Source organism: Mastomys coucha, unplaced genomic scaffold, assembly GCF_008632895.1.
Source record: "Mastomys coucha isolate ucsf_1 unplaced genomic scaffold, UCSF_Mcou_1 pScaffold13, whole genome shotgun sequence".
Taxonomy (NCBI): Eukaryota; Metazoa; Chordata; class Mammalia; order Rodentia; family Muridae; genus Mastomys; species Mastomys coucha.
This window is the reverse complement of record NW_022196895.1, coordinates 76138322-76151376: the sequence shown is the minus strand read 5'-3', so window position 1 is coordinate 76151376 and position 13055 is coordinate 76138322. Positions and strand designations below refer to the sequence as shown.

The 13055-nt window shown below is 50.0% G+C and overlaps 1 protein-coding gene across 1 annotated transcript in view; it reads left to right on the top strand.

Moving 5' to 3' along the window:
- The first annotated feature begins 800 nt into the window (after nt 1–800).
- The window catches only part of Kcng2 (potassium voltage-gated channel modifier subfamily G member 2), a 64969-nt gene continuing 52714 nt past the window's right edge, over nt 801–13055 (top strand). The window contains exon 1 of the mRNA XM_031366131.1: nt 801–857. The gene's annotated coding sequence lies outside the window, so the exon portion shown is untranslated. The remainder of the gene's footprint in view (nt 858–13055) is intronic.

The window sequence follows — 13055 nt, the reverse complement described above, 5'->3', positions numbered from 1 at the left end:
ACAGTGGCCACAAGAGGCCTCCTGCCACCGGATCCATAAAAGGCCCTCTGCCATAAGAAGAATCACAGACCTCCTGCTTGGCGTGTGTCTACAGATCGCACAGTTGGAACTTGTCCATAGACTGGAAACCTCCATCCCATCCTTAATGTCTCTCAAGTTTGTTTGGAGGAGTTAGTTTCCTTCTCCTGGAGCAATGGCTCTGGAGGGGCCAGTCCACGCGTCTCAAATGGCATGGGGTCTGAATTCAGGTGAGTGGGTTCCTTACTAAACGTGAGCCTGTGCAGCTGTGTGAGTGTACACACCAGTGTGTCTTGTTGTGTGCGTGTGTGCAATTTAGCTCGTGTGTGTGTGTGTGTGTGTGTGTGTGTGTGTGTGTGTGTGTGTTGGCAAGTGCTTATGCATAAACCATGTGTGTGTGCCTATGTGACTGTATGAGTCCCCTCAGGTGTGTATGGGTGGTGAATGTAAGTTCTAGTGAGCATGTGAGTTCATGTGTGTGCGCACCTGTGTAGCTATGTGTGCCTTTTTGAATGCGGTTGAATGTGAGCGTAGAAGCCCATGTGTTTGAGTGCCGGAGTGCAGAAGCCATGCCTTTGTGCCCCCCGTGGTCCCACACAGAGCCCAAGGAGCCCAGCCTGGAGCTTCCCAAGCTACAATGGGGGGCATCGCCCTGGGACCCGCTGGGCGCGAGGGGGCGCCGCGCTACCGTAGCCCGGACGCGCTGGCCGGGGCGGCCTGGGGGCGGCTCACGGGGCGGTGCCGGACTCAGAGCTGTGGGCTCTGGGGACGCCGCGCTCCACCCGGAGGAGAGGCACGGCCAGGCACGCGGAGCAAGCAGCCGGGAGCCGGGGCAGGAGGTAAAGTTGAATTTACAGCGTGTGACCGGAGTCTGTTCCGAGAGTCCCCGGGACCGTTCGGGGACAGGGGCGTAGCTGCCAAAGAGGTCTGTGCAGCGGGGCCCGGGTCCGAGCGGAGCGTGGCCACCTGTCCGCGGGCGGCCACCGGCGGGAAGGCAGCTCGACTCGGGTGGCTGGCCGCGCTGCGGGCGCCGCAGCCCACGGAGGGGCGCTCGAGGGGTCGGGCTGGGCTGGGGCAAGCGGAGTGGGGCCGCCCGCGCTCCCCGCGCTGGAAGCCGGAGGATCGGGCTTGGCGGCGCGCTGCGCTTTCATGGCGCTTCTGGCGGCCGCCGGAGGCTGGGTCTCGCTGCCGCCCCGTCTGCCCGCGTCGGTTCTACCGGAGCTGGGGTAAGAAGGAGAGAGGAGGGCTTCGCATTCGCCGGCGGGGCCCAGGTTCTCCGGGAGTCCGCCAGGGCTCTCCCGGACCGGACAGGACCCGGCTTGAAGGCTGTGCGCACCGGTTTCGGTGGACAGGTGACTGGGGCGAGTCCGCGGCTCTGGTCCCCTTTCTGGTCCGAGGTGGTGAATGCCCCCACCCACCTTTTACACGCGCAGTCGCGCGCTCACGCGCTTTGCACACGCGGGTGTCCTGCCACCTTGCCTTCTCTAACCTCCCAGGGCGCCGGCGAGAATCGGGTGTGGGTCCTGGCTCCCGCGTTCCGAATTCTGCAAACTCTCTGTCTTCCCTGCTGGCTCGGACAGCTACATCTGGGTCGGGACAGTGGCGCCAGGAGTGAGGAGTGCTGGGTGCTGAGGGGGTCTGAGCCTGGGCTGGCCTGTGCAGAAGGTGAGCTGCCTCTTATGCGCCCGAGATGATTGTCCAACCTCGCGATTCTTGGGGGATCCCACGCATGTTTGCCATAGAACGGTTTTAGAGTCTGGAAGCCCCTTGATTCCAAGACTTCTGACCCTTGAAGCGCTGCCCTGCAAGGAAGCACTGGGCACATGCGCTGTCCTCGGGACCCTTTTGGTCAAGTTCAAATTCTCCTGCTCCTGGACCTCAGAGGTTATGACCTTTCTTGGACCCTGCAGGTCCTAGAATCCCCCCTCACAGCCTCTGGTCTCTTTTGTCCCTTCCCTTGCCCTTGACTGAAAAAGGCCAGGACAGTATTTGGAGCAATGGCATGCTGTGAATAATGGATTTTCATCCAGACTGGAACTCTTAAGAGTGATTAAGTAGTGGATCACGTTGTGGCCACGCTCTTGGGTCAGTTAAATAAACCTATCCAGGCAGGGATTTGCTTTCAGCAGTGGCTTTTCATTTCTACCAGTGTCAGGAGGAATCCACAAGCCCCAGAGGCAATGACTGTCCTCTCTCTCCAGTCCCTCCTTCCCTCTTGGGCTGTGTAGGACTCTTACTGTCCCCCAGCTGCCTTGCATAGGTTCTGCTCTCTTGTGTTCTGAATGCCGAGGGTGTTGTGGCACGTGTAGGGGTGAAGCCCACTTGCCTGGAGGTCCTTGCTCTGTACCCGACAGAGACAACGGGAGCATGCAGTTGTCTCTGCATTGCTGTCCAGCTCTGCATGCAGTGCTGTCCAAAGAAGGCTGTGGTTTCTGGGTCTCTTTGGGGGAGACTGATGATAGCTCTCCAAGGCCAGTTTATAGATTCCATTTGAGTCACTCCCCTGCCTTGGGGTTGCCATAATTAAAAACAAAACAAGCAAAAAAGAAGTTGGGTGTTTGGGAGGCTAGGGAAGAGAGGGGAGTGAGCTCCAGGCTGGCACGGATTGGAGCTGTGTGGTTTTCTTTTTCCAGTGCCTAGCAGAGCCCCGCGTGGGCCAGATGCTCTGAAAATGTGTGCTGGTTGATTAATTGTTTGAGTTATAATTAAGAGTTTCTACCTAGTGTATGGCTGGGAGCAGCATTATCATAATTACAGGTGTGTGTGCCGTAATTAGTAGGTCCTGTAAAACACATAGGTTGGTAGGAAGTGATAAAATGTTGGGGTTTGCCCTGGCAAGTGCAGGTCCTAAGCAACTCTGATTTGGAGGGGGATGGGCTGAGGCAGATGAGGGTTGAGGTCCTCTTCACCCCTATTTCTAGGCTCATTTTCTGAAAGAAGTATGTCTCACCAGATCCCCAGAGGGCAGAATGAGCCCCGGGGTGTCTGGAGTGGGAGGTGCTGTCGGCTCAGAAACCCTACACAGGTACATGGAGGCAGACTGGAGGGGAACCGATATGGGGCAGCAAGTGTGTAGGTGGTGAAGGTGGCCAAACCTGAATGAGGAGGCTGACCTCTGGTCCAAAAGGCCCTTTGGGTCTGAAGCCGAGAGCCTGCCCATGGATGGTGAGGAACAGGAACATCCAGAGACAATGCTATCAGGGGACATCCTAAAGGATGGGGACCCACAGAGTTCTCGGCTACTAGAGCGGAAGTATCTGCCTGAACAGAGATGACCTTCAGCTGGCCCCCTTACGGACCAGGAGGAAAGCAACCATGTCGGTGCCACTGTGTTGCTAAGCTCTGCCTCGTGGAAGCCTCCACAGTGTCTGCCAGAAGCCAAGGCACACAGTTTGGCTTGCAGCACCCCCACCCCACAGAGGCTGAGTCAGAGCTGCCTTTAACAGGGTCTCGTCCTCATCTTCCAGAGCTTGAAGGTACTTGGGATCCCTCTTACTGTTGCAGAGAAACCGCATGAGTCTCTCAAGCCCATCGACTTTCTTTTTTTTTTTTTTTTTTTTTTGGTTTTTCGAGACAGGGTTCCTCTGTGTAGCCCTGGCTGTCCTGGAACTCATTCTGTAGACCAGGCTGGCCCCGAACTCAGAAATCCTCCTGCCTCTGTCTCCCAAGTGCTGGGACTAAAGGCGTGGTGCAGGACTTTCTTAAGCAGAACTCTGAAGGTTCCTCTTTCCAGAGAGGCTCAGTCAGGCTCAGGAGGGACCAGTCCTTTACCCTCCAGGAACCACTTGCGGTGGGCCCTAGCGTCTCCCAGTTGGAGGAGCTTGGGCTGCGGCAGATATAAAGAGGCTTGGGGGGGGGGTCATCTTTCCTTCTTTTCTAAACAGCTCGGAACCTCAGAACAAGCTGAGGAAGACACCTGAGAAGCAGCCACCCACCACCTGGCCAATGGTGACGTTTCTCTGAGGACACACAGGTTCAGCTAACCTGGGTCTTGGTGTCCACAGATGTGGGCCAGTCTGCAGTGTCCATGTAGACCTTAGTCCCAGAATTGCGTGAGAGGCTGCGCCAAATGACATCCCTGAGCTCTAGCTTTGGAGAGATTTGTTCATAGGGTAAAACACAAACCACATTCCATTAGAAATACCCATTTTAACTTGAGCATGAGTATAGAAAAAGACTAATGGGAATGGGAATGTGTGCAGAAACCCTTTGTGTGGCCTCCTTCCCCTAAGAGAGAGAACCTGTAGAGTAACAGACACGCCAGCAAAGGCCCCGGTGGTTGTTGGGCCTTGGGCACAGCCACCTCTCTTCTGCTTTCCCTGATGAGCATGGTAACTCTTAGGTTAACATTCCTCTTCTCTCATCAAGGTAGCTCCCTGGAGACCTGGGCTCCAGGAAGGAAGGCAGGATTCAGGATATGGTTAGAAAACTCAGTGGCTCTCCTGGATATTCTTAACCTTAAACATTTAAATAATGGCGTTTAGATGTTAGCATAGACTTTAGCGGTGCCTTGAAATCAAAGGCTAGAATTCGGAGGCTCCAACTAGGCCTCCAAACCGTCTGGCTGTTGTGAATACGGGGGCAGTTTTAGCTAAATTCCATCTCTGAGAGGCAGATTTATTTTTGTCAAGGTTTGGCTGTGGTGGGAAGGGCTGTGCGATCCACTTGTGCCTGACTCTTGGCTCTGCTCTCCCTGTGACTTCCCAGCTCCGGGAACTTCCTCCGTTGGGTGGCCTTGTTGTGTTTCTGGGTCTCCTTCGTTGTCGTATACTGTTCTACCTCCCAAGGGAGGGGGGATCTCAGGGTCATCCAGACATCCTGGAGTCCTTACATACAAACCACTTGGCCACTGCATCTCAGGCCTTGCCCTCGGGGACTCAAGTTTGGTAGTGCAGGTGTGGCCTGGCAATGTGGATTCTGAATATAGGTCCTAAGGGAGTGAGTGAGTGAGCGAGTGTGTGTGTGCGTGCGCGCATGCCTAAACACGTCAGAGCACGTGTGTGGAGGTCTGAGAACAACCCTCTGGAGTCAGTCTTCACCTTCTTCCTTGTTTGAGAAAGGGTCTGTTGTTCACTGCACTGCTGTGGGTCGTGCTGGCCATAGAGTCCGACCATGTTAGCACAGACAGGCTCCTGCTGCTGTCAAGTTGTTTGGTGTCACTGAACTTGGCTCCCTTGGTGGGCCTTCTCATTCATCACCTCCTCTCTCCATCATCTTTTTCCTTGGGATGGCCTTTATGTCTCTGCCATCTATTTTCTGTGTCACCGTTTGGGCATAAGCTTCTCCCCTGATCAGTTTCTGTATCCAACATGGCTACCCACATGCTTCTCATCTTTCAGGACCATTGACACTTCAGTGCCTGGCGATGTCACTATAGCACTGTTGTGGGGGTCAGGAAGCAGGAAGAAATGTAGTGTTTGCTGTACATCGTCAGGGATGGCCTTGCGGGTCTATATTGAGGCAGAGGGAGGCATGGTGTTACTCTCTTTTGCAGCCCTTTAATGAAATGATTTTGGAACTCTCAGACACTCATTAAACTCTAGCCAGGCTTTGTGAAAAATGTGTACTGGTCAGAGACCCTCTCTTCTCTCAAACGTGTGTGTGTGTGTGGTGTGTGTGTGTGTGTGTGTGTAAGAGAGAGGGGGGAGTATGAGCAGATTTATTGTTGAGGGGGATGTAAAGGCTAGAGGTTAACATCGACTGTCTTTCTCTATCATGTTCTTTGCTTTTTGGGGGTTGGGGGGCTAGACTGACTGGCTTGCAAAGCCCTGGGATTTGTTTTGACTGTAGCCTTCCTCCAGTCCATTAGGGCTACAGGTACACTCCTCCATTTTGCATGGGAGGCAGGGATCCAAACTCAGGTCTTCATGCTGGCCCAACAAACACTTCATCCACTGAACCCTCTCTTCAGCTTCCTGGTGCTTTCAAGAAAAGTGCTGGCAGAATTCCTCCTTGCCGGGAGGGAGCTGGAGAACACTGGCTACTTCTTGCTCAGAGTGACAGAGCAGCATCTTGCTCTGTCTCACGGGAACAGCCTTAAGACTGTGCCGTGGCTCTCTTCAGGCTGACACAGAGGCCAGACATACACATCTCTCCCGGCAAATTAATAAGGAGCAAAACATGTCCGCATCATCTTTTGTGGCGCAGGGAAGTCAGTTTTCAACAATGTGCCGTGGCCCAGGGCTAGAAAAACAAGATTAATTAAGTGGAATGTTTCTACCGTTTTCTTCCCTGACATCCTCACATACCCAGAACCTGTACAGGGCCTCAAGATGACAGCAGGGATGCACCCCCTCCTCTGTGACTGTGTGTGAATGTGAGTAAAGTCTTAAAACTCTGTCCTCAGACCTGGAGAGATCATGGAAGTTAGGTACCCATCCAAGTGCAGAGGTCTCACACCCAGGTTGGTCCCAGGGTTGGCTATGGAATATTTACATACTCAACACTCAGAAACCACATGTGTCTCTCTACACATCTGCATACTAAGATGTCATCAAATCCCGAGGTCGGATGTTTATCTACAGAAGAGAAAACATAATACTAAGGGGCATCCAGATCCCATATCTTCTAAGGGAAAACCAGCCCTTTCTTCCTGGGGTCCTCGTGGCTACTTAAAATCTTATTTCAAAGAGTGAAAAAGCAAGTGGGCTCGCAAGTCCAGAGTTTAACTGACTGCATAGTAAGTTGCTGTGTTTCTGGAAGCTACCTTCATAAAAGTTTCTATCCATAAGATTCTGGGATTTAATGGGGCCCTGATCTCATATGGGAAGATGCTCTGTCTATCTAAGGGTTTGTGTCTAGTTTTGTTAGCATATAATAAGTGTACTAATGGATTTATTATGACAGTTGCCTACATGTGTAATGTGTCTTAGTCATTCTCACAGCTCCCAGTTACCCCTTCTTGCATCTTCCCATCCTGTCCCTTTCCTCTTCCTAAACGGTCCTCTTTCTCCTTTGAGGTCTTTTTTGTTTTAACTCTATCTACTCTGAGTCTTTTTTAAAAAAGAGGAGGAGGAGGAAGATGAGGTATAGGAGGAGGAGAGGGAAGAGGAGGAGGAAGGAGAGGAGGAGGGGAGGAAGGAGAGGAAGAAGAGGGGAGGAGGGAAAGGAGGAGGGGAGGAAGGAGAGGAAGAAGAGGGGAGGAGGGAAAGGAGGAGGGGAAGAGAAGGGAAGAAGAGAGAGGAAGAGAAGAAGGGAGGAAGGAGGAGAGGAGGGGGATGAGGGAGAGGAGGAGAAGGAAAAGGAGGAGGGGGGAGGAGGAGGAAGAGGAGGGTGTAGGGGAGGAAGAGGGGAGGAGGGGAGGAAGGAGAGGAGTAGGGAAAGGAAGAGGAGGAAAAGGGAGAGGAGGAAGGGGAGGGAAGGAGGGGAGGAGGGAGAGGGAGATGAGGGAGGAGGAGGGGAAGAGGAGGGAAGGAGAGAGGAGGGGAGGAAGGAGGAGAGGAGGAAAAAGAGGATGGGGAGGAGGGAGAGGAGAAGGAGGAAAAGGAGGAGGGGAGAAGGAAGAGGAAGGGGTAGGGGAGGAAGAGGGGAGGAGGGGAAGACGAAGAGGGGAAGGAAGAGGAAGAAGAGGAAGGGAGAGGAGGAGGAAGATGAGGGGAGGAGGAGGAGGAGGACAAGGAGGAAGAGGAGGAGATTCTACTTAGAAATAGCCTGAGATAAAAAATGGAGGGAAAAAAAATGGAAAACTTTTAAAGGGATACTTGAAAAATAGAGAGGGTTGGCATAGGGGAGGGTATGAGGATCAGGAGCTCAAGGCCACCCTTGGCTAAGTAGTGAGCTAAAGGCTAACCTGGAACATGTGAAGTCTCAAAACAAAAGAAGAAAGAAAAACAGACTTGAAAAAAAATGTTTAGTTACTGGGACCTATGTAACAATGCCAAAACTATCAACACACATATTATTTTATTATTTGGTCCTTAAAAAAAAATGGTAGTAGAGAAGTGCAGAAGAAATGTCTACAGGCCTCCAAGGCAACTGATAGGCACAGCACGCAGAAGCACAAGGAACAGAAAGACAAGGGCTAAGCATCAAAATGGCACACCTTAAAATAATGTTGTTATTGATTCTTTGAGAATTTCAAACAGTGTGATTTGATCGTATTTGCTTCCCAGCTCTTCCTCCTAGCTCTTCCCAGGCTCCTCTACTCTCCCAAACTTGGTGACCTCCTATTTCTTCTTTTCATTTTTAATAACCTATTGACTCCAGTTTGTGTGGTACATATGCTCCTGGAGTGTGGTCAACCTGATAAGAACCACACTAAAGAAAACGACCTCTCTCTTCTCAGAACCATCAGCTGTCTATAGCAGGAGCTCATGAACCATGTCCCACTCCACGCTAGAGTGTTGATTGCCTTTGTCTTGTGCAGGCAACCAGAGCAGCTGGGCCCACGAGCTCAGCGGTCCTGTCACATCAGAAGACACTGTTCATCCCACCATCCCTGACCTTGGCTCTTACAGTCTTTCAGTCCCTCTTCCATAGTCCCTGAGCCTTGAGGAGGAGGTGTGAGATAAATGTCCCACTCCTGAGCACTCCACAGACACTTCTCTGGACTTCGACCAGTCGTAAGTGTCTGTCTCTGTTAACCACCTTCAGCTTCAGAACGAAACTTCTCTGATGTTTCTGTGCTAATATATGGGTAGTGATGAATATACTGGACACTTCCATATTACATCGATTTAGCAGAGTAATAGTAGTTGGCTCACCCCTGGAGCCTGTGAGATCCTCTGCTGTAGGCTCTTGACCAGATTCTAATGCCAGGCACGTGCTTCCTCTTGTGGAGTAGGCCTTAGATCCAAGCAGAAAGCGGTTGGTTACCCTCATGACACTTGTGCCGCTGTTGTTTTGTTACCCACAGCCATAACCCGTTATTGCAGTTCACATAGTTCACAGTGGGGCATGACTATTGAGGGCTTTCCCCTACAGCAGCCTGGGAATCGCACCTTCCAGGACTCCGCAAGCTAAGCCACAGGAAACACGCTTGTAGGTTAGTGCCAACCAGATCTCTCCGTGTCCTTTGACATTGTATGTAATATCTTCAGCAACAGTGTGAAAGCAGCTATCCTTCTGAAAGCAACCTATAGATTGAATGTAATTTCCATCAAAAATTCAAATGCAGTTCTTCACGGACATTGTTTAAAATTGTTAAATTCATATGGAAGCACAAATGACTACAGATAACAGACAAACAAACAACAATTAACAATCCAGAACAATAAAAACACAGTTGAAGGTACCACCATGCCCAATTTCAAGTTAAACTACAAAGCCATCGTAATAAAAACGCCAGGCTACTAGCACAAGACAGACATGTTGAACAATGGGATGGACACAGCTAAAGACTCAGAAGTTCATGCTTGCTCGAGTTTGGACAAAGATGAAGAAAATGCCCATTGAACAAAAGACAGTCTTTACCAAATGGTGTTGGATAAACTGAGTCACTACATGTATAGTACAAATTGGCGTGGATGCTATGGAAACCAGTTTGGCAGTTCCTCAGAAAACTATCGGCAGGTCTATCATATGAACCAGCTACAACACTCACGGGCAAGGCTGCCCAGCTTACATTTAAAAAGCAGTTAATATATTCTACCACAGCGGCAGAAAGCCCGCAGCTAATATAGAAGAGCTTTTAACAAAACCTAACACCTAATCAAAATGAAAATTCTCATAAATCTGTCTGTTTACAGACTCTCAGCTTGAGAGAGAGAGAGAGAGAGAGAGAGAGAGAGAGAGAGAGAGAGAGAGCGCAATGAAGGGTTCAAAGTGAAGACTGGAGGCTTTCTTCTTTTTAAGATTTTCTTATTTATTTTGTGTGTATCATGCGGTTGCTGGGAACTGAATTCAGGACCTCTGCTTACTTTGGCCCCGCTCACTCCAGCCCAAAGATTTATTTATTATTATACGTAAGTACACTGTAGCTGTCTTCAGACACACCAGAAGAGGGCATCAGATCTCATTATGGATGGTTGTGAGCCACCATGTGGTTGCTGGGATTTGAACTTAGGACCTTCAGAAGAGTCATCAATGCTCTTAACTACTGAGCCATTTCTCCAGCCTGAAGGCTTTCTTTCTTTAGGATCAAGAAGGCAAGGATGCCCCTTCCACCACTGTTACCCATTAAAGCTAGGAAGAGCAGTGGGAGAAATGACAGATATGCAGGTAATAGAAGAGGAGGAGGGAGAGGGAGACAGAGAGGGAGAAGAAGAAGAGGAAGAGGAAGGGGAAGGAGGAGGAGGAGGAGGAGGAGAAGAAGAAGAAGAAGAAGAAGAAGAAGAAGAAGAAGAAGAAGAAGAAGAAGAAGAAGAAGAAATCTTTTTGTTTGTAGATGACATGACTGTTCCAAGAAACAAACATTCCAGCAAATGTATCCCCCCAAATTCCCAGAACTGGTGAGTTCAGCAAGATTGCAGTGTGTATAGTCAAAAGAGAACTCACACTTCTGTATGGGAACATTGATCTTTAACACCAAATGTGCAGCGCTTGCCTAGCATGTAGTTCAGTCTTCAGCATGAGGGAATGGGGGGCTGTGTGGAAGGCCAATTTTGACCATTCTAAACAAAACTAAACAGGGGGTGCGCACTGCACAGAGCACTCTCAATCTGAATGCTGCAAATTAGAAATGTTGCTTGAGGCTATCCGAGGCCTGGGGATGTAAGGCGGGGATCTTGGACATGCTTGTGGCTCTGGTCCAATGCTCAATACCACAGAAAAGGGCAGGGGAAGGATATCCAAAGTCAGGCCATGCTCATGGATAAGAAGACCACGGTACATGTGTTGCCTCTCGTACTGATGGGTAGGTTTAACACAACTTGTGGGAATATCCCTATTGGGTTTTCTAAAGGAACTGCACATAGGCATATTCCACTTCTTCTGAAGCTCATAGGGAAGAGTACAGGCTCCAAAACACCCAAAAGAACCCCCAAAGGGGGAACAGCGGCTGGAGCCATTCACACTTAGTCTGTAGCCACCATCATCTCTACAGTGGTATTGATCATGTCCAGGAAGGACACGTGGATCAATGGGAAGAAGACACAGAACCCACTCGTTCTGCCCAGCTAAGTTCTGGGCTATTTCAAAACCAGTTCAGTGATGGGCCCAATCCATAAAAGATACCGCAGTGACTGGTCATCTGTGAAAGGCTGGGGTGAACCCCATCCTAAGCCTTAGCCCTCTCAAGTCTGACTTCGGTGTAAATGTAAATATACCACAGACTCAATGTATATGTAAAATGTAAGCCTGGGAAAATCATTCCGATCTAAGGTAGGCAAAAAGTTCTTCGATTTGAAACCTAGATTATGGTCTATAAAAGACAAACTTGATACCCAGGACCTTATCAGAATCCAAAGCTGCTCTCCAATGACCTTTTAACGGCATGAAAGGAAACTACAGAACAGGAGGGTTATATTTGCAAACCATACATTCAAGAAGAAAAACAAGAACATGAAGACTCAATAGTCTATGAAGGGACCCCAATTAAATCTATGTGCAAAGTATGAGAACAGACACTAAAGAGAAAATCCAGATGATGAAAACAGTTGCGAAAACAGTCCACGCCATTAATCTTTAGGAATGTGTAAATTAAACCACAGTGAGATATCACGTCCTGCCTATCAAAATGGCTACAGTAAATATTACTGGCATCACCACTTTGCTGACAAAGAAGCAGGGGAGCCATTGCTCACACAGGCTGCTTCAACGCCTGTAGAAAGCCACTTAGTGGTTTTTGTAAAAGGTAAACAGCCAACTACAATATGACTCAGCACTGTAGTCACTGTCCTCAAGAAGGTGAAACAGGATGAACAGGATGGTTCGGTGGGCGAAGGCACTTCCAGCTAAGCATGATGATCTGAGCGGGCTCTCCAGGACCCACCCAGGGAAGGAAAGAACGGACCCTAGGGTTCCCTATGACCTCCACCAGCATGCTGTGGCATGTGCATGCATTCACTCACGTGTGTGTGTGCACGCTCACACACACACAGCCATACAAAGCCTCGCCATAGGTTCCCACAGTACCAAAAACATTCCTACTAGGCCCAAAGGAGACATGGCCCAGATGTCTGTGAAGAGGTGATTGTTAACCAGGGGATGCTTCTTTGTGGTAGAACACACCTCTGAGAGAGAATCATTGAGAACATACTGCATGTGATTCCTGTGCAGAGTGAAGATCGAATCTCACGGTTATCACACCCCATGATTCCATTTTCCGTTTTCACAGCATCAGAATAGCTGAACTGTGGGGGCTAGCCTGGTGGTGCCAGGATGGGGCGTGGAGGGGGAGGGAAGTAAGCAAGACTGTAGAGAGTAATAGGAGCATGCTGGCGGCCCTGTCGCCTCCTAATGGTAAAAGTATTCTATAGATTTGTAGCCCTGTGAGAACTGGCTGGAGGGTACAGGGCCTCTCCGTGATAGGTGTGGGGAATCTCAACCTGCAGAGAGTGATGTACAAATTTTGTGTGTCCGTATACCACACACAGGTTTAATAAAAAAAAAATTCTGCACAGATAGAATTAGCTTAAAAACAGTGTCCAGCAGAGAAGGGACCTGACTGTGAAGGGAAGACAGTGGCTACACACGTGCTGCTCTGCAAAGGCTGGGCAGGGAGAGCACTATAGAGATGCCAGGTCGGCTCCTTCTCCTTCAGAGGAGCTCAGACATGAGGCCCACAGGCCACTGGGAGCATGGGCCCACTGCAGCCCGACCTCATCCGTGGGTGATGTGGTGACCCCTTCCAGCCTCCTGCCTGCCTCTCTTTCTGGCCTCTTCTTCCCCGCCCTCACAGCATCCTCCGGGGATAGCTCACTGCATCTCTGGGTCACCATTTCCATCTCCTGGAGATTATTAATTAAAATTCTTTCAGAATCAATTTTCCGAGCAAAAATTGGTGTGGGAATGAGGCATTTATGTAACTCCCTCACACTGTTTTTCTTCCAGAAATGGATAATGGGCTTGTTTCAAATTGAATTAATAGATAATTAACACACGTGCAGACTTAGGCAGGAGAGCAATGTGCCATTTTCTCTCTCTCTCTCTCTCTCTCT